Consider the following 4,095-nt stretch of genomic DNA (forward strand, 5'->3'; position numbering starts at 1 on the left):
TCTGCCCCTCTCTCTCTTTCTTCTTCTTCTGGGATCCCAATTATTCTAATGTTGTTTTGTCTTATCGTATCACCTATCTCTCGAATTCTGCCCTCGTGATCCTGTAGTTGTTTATCTTTCTTTTTCTCAGCCTCTTTATTTTCCATAATTTGGTCTTCTATATTGCTGATTCTCTCTTCTGCCTCATTTATCCTAGCAGTTAGTGCCCCCATTTTTGATTGTACCTCATTAATAGCCTTTTTGATTTTGACTTGGTTAGATTTTAGTTCTTTTATTTCTCCAGAAAGTGTTTCTCTAATAACTTCCACTCTTTTTTCAAGCCCAGCTAGTATCTTTAAAGTCATGATTCTGAACTCTAGGTCCGACATCGTACTAATGTCCGTATTGAGTAAGTCCCTGGCAGACGGTACTACCTCTTGTTCTTTTTGCTGAGGTAATTTCTTTCGTCTTGTCATTTTGTCCAGAGGAGAATAGATGAATGAGAGAACAAAATGCTAACAGGTTAACAACATCCCCAGCAAATATACTCTATACAAATCAGAAAAGACCTGATACCAGGGGAAAAGAAAGGGAAAGAAAGGCAAAAGAAAGAGAAAGAAAAAAAAAAAAAGAAAAAGATAAAAACAAAAAAAACAGAAGAACAACAACAAAAAAAACCAGAATATGATCAGATATGATCAGGCCAGTGCATAGATCAGTGCCACACACTAGATTTTGGGCGTATTTTGGTCTGTTAGAAAAAAGTGCCTCCTAAAATTTTAAAGGAAGAAGGACTTATATATGTACAAAATAAGGGTTGATACAATGAAGGGATGGAAGATGACTGTAAAGATGAAAATTAGAAAAGATTTTATAAAAGGAATTGATAAGAAGTTGTTTGAAAAAGAAAGAAGATTTAAAAAAAAAGAAAAAAAAGGGAGAGAGTGTGATCAGGCAAGAGACTAGAACAAAGCCATACACTAGTGATTTAGGGTATATTTTGATCCATTAGAAGAAACTGTATCTCAAAATTTTAAAGAGAGAACAACTTATATATATATGCCAAAAATAAGGGTAACTACTATGAAGGGATAAAATATGATTCTAAAAATGAAAAATAAAAAATGTTTTTTTTTTAAAAGGGATTGATAAGATGTTGGTTGAAAAAGGGAAGAAGAAAAATTAAAAAAAAATTTAAAAAAATTAACTTTGAAAAACTAATGAATCATGGTAAAAAAGCCATGAATTCTATGTGCAATATTCCCCTAGCGCTGGAGTTCTCCCGTTCTCCTTGATTGGTAAACTTGGTCTTGGCTGGCTGTTCGTGCTGATCTTCTGGGGGAGGGGCCTGTTGCCGTGGTTCCCAAATGTGTTTGCCGGAGGTGGAATTGCCCCACCCTTGTAGGTCTGGCCTAAGCAATCTGCTTGGGTTTGCTCTCAGGAGCCTTTGTTCCCTGCAAGCTCTCGGCACACCGTTGGAGGACCAGAGTGAAAATGGTGGCCTCCCAATCTCTGCCCGGAGGAACTGAGAACTTGGGGCCCTGCTCCGCAGTGCACCCCCAGAGAAAAGCAGTCACTCCCTTGTCCCCGGTCTCCGGCCGCACCCCGTGCTCACTTGGCCTGTGACCAAGTGTTTCTCTCTCTGGCACCCGACCCGGTATGGAGTCTCCAAACCCAGCAGATCCCTGCAGTGTGCTCCAGCGCCGCTCCTTCCAGGGGAGGAAGGGGAGTCTCCCCGGCTCTGCTGCTTGTTGGGTCCCTGCTGCAGGAGCAGTGGCCCAACTGGGCCGCGGATCACAGTTCATGGCCATCCTGAGCTGAGAGCCCGTGCCCCGGCTTCGTCTCTGCAGCCGGCTTCCCCGCTCCGATACCTGGGAGCTCTGCTGCACTCAGGCACCTCCAGTCTTTCTGTGACCCCCGAGGGTCCTGAGACCACACTGTCCCGCGAGGGTTCCACACCCTGCTTAGCCACTGGAGCAACTCCCTCAGCGGAGCCGACTTCTAAAAGTTCCGATTTTGTGCTCCGCGGCTCTATCACTTGCCGGAAGTGGCTGACGGAGGCCCCCTCCCCCGCGGTCTATCCTCCCGAATATCACCTGGGATTCACCTCTCCGCACCTCCTACCTTCCAGTAAGTGGTCGCTTTTCTGTTCAGAGAGTTGGTGCTATTCTTTTCTTCGATCTCCTGTTGAGTTCGTAGGTGTCCAGAATGATTTGATTCCTATCCAGCTGAATTCCTGAGACCAGACCAAATCCAGGTCTCCTACTCCTCCGCCATCTTGCTCCACCCATCAATAATACTATTTTTTACTGAATGATTAGTAGTTGGTAGGCATGTTTTATTATTGATCTTATAGATTTTTAGAATGATTATACAATTTATCTGACGTTATGTAAGTAATATGTTGTGGTCTGAACTTGAGTTCTGTCTTCCAAAGCTTGTATGTGTTCTTTCTACTATATTAGGCTGTAGAATATAGATCATGTTCTTGATGTGATCCTTTCCTATATTGATTCTTTATTAAAAATGGCATCCATAATTCAAATTTTGTAACGTAACAAAGACATACTTGGTGTATATTAAGCTAATATAGACTAAGTAGAACATTCTCTTGATCTAAGTTAATGTAGGTTGAACCATATGAAATTGTCAATATTGATCATTTTTGATGCACATAAATGGTTACAGAATGTTTTAAGCTGATAGAAAGATAGAGCTCTGAGGAGAAAAGTAATCCTTAGTAGCTGAGCCTAACATATGTGCCTTGAGGTTGCAAGTTGGCCTGGTCCTTACAGCTTGGCTGGAGTTACCTGTGGAACATAAGTCACCTTAAAGAGAGTCAGACAAAGTTCTTTTTGTGAACATAGTGAATTGAGACAAAAACAAGCCTGCTCTTGGTATTCTTTTGAGTACAAACAAGTAGAAGATCATTGTGCAGGGGCGCCTGGGTGGCTCAGTTGATTAAGCGTTTGTCTCTTGGTTTCAGCTCAGGTCATGATCTCAGCATTCTGGGATCTGGCCCTGCGTCATTGGGCTCCATGCTCAACAGGGAGTCTGCTTATCCCTCTGCCTCTGCTTCTTCCCCTATCCCCGCCCTGGCCCTCTCTCTGGAATGAGTAAATAAAATTATAAAAAAAAGGTCATTGTGCAAACCTCAAAAATTATCAAATATCCCCATCTATCAGCTAACAGCACAAAATGCTGCTTTTTTACCAATCACAGCTTCAGCCCTGCTTTGTTGCCCCCTCTTTCTTTATAAAAATTATTAAGATACCTAATTATGCCCACCCTTTCTAAGAGCACCCAAACTAGAGCAAACCCTGCTTCCTTGAACACTCCCCCCAAATCACCTTAAGCCCAAATCCTGGAAGTCTCTTCCAATTCCTTCTCAGGGAGATATCCCACAGTTCCCCACCGTGTGTGGTTTCCCTTGTTATAGTGAATGAATAAACCCAACTTTGACTTTCAGGTGTGTTAATAGGCTCTGGCTGCAGGGCGTGGGCAGAAGTGGAGGTTCCCAAAATTCATCTGAGATTTGCTGCCTTAGACCAGGATCAATGATTGAGGAATAGTGTACATGTCTGAGACTCCTTGGATGTCTGGCTGTGTGAGGCACCTCTCTGTTCCCAATAATTTGGTCTTAATTGCTGATGATCATTAGAGAATCTGGAAATAATGTGCTCCCTCAAACAATTTCCTTCACGCTGCTGCTGGGAACTGGTTAGGTCAAAATGGACCTCTTTGACAAATGCCTCAAATCATGTTTCAGAGGTGATTACAGAAAGATATTGTGGCTAGATGGACGAAATAGAAAAAGGGGATTAAGAGTAAAAAAAATTAAAAAAACAATGTAAACGGGTGCCAAGATGATATTGAACATTGAAATTAGAGAGGCTAAGATATGCAGGCTGAGGCAGAGGGTCATCCTACCTCTGTAGGAATACGAGCTGTGCAAAGTCCAAACCGAGGAGATAATATTACCTGTTGGGTAACTCAAATGTAAATGAAATGCTGGTGTTCCACCTTAAAAAAGCATGGAAGATTTTATTTTGCCCCGAAAATAATTTAAAAGTGAGTGAATATTGTTAACTGACCATTTTGACCATAAGATGATTT

The sequence above is a fragment of the Eumetopias jubatus genome, unplaced genomic scaffold (genome assembly GCF_037043125.1).
Source record: "Eumetopias jubatus isolate StellerSeaLion01/CBP00866 unplaced genomic scaffold, mEumJub1_p1.0 scaffold_4, whole genome shotgun sequence".
Classification (NCBI taxonomy): Eukaryota; Metazoa; Chordata; class Mammalia; order Carnivora; family Otariidae; genus Eumetopias; species Eumetopias jubatus.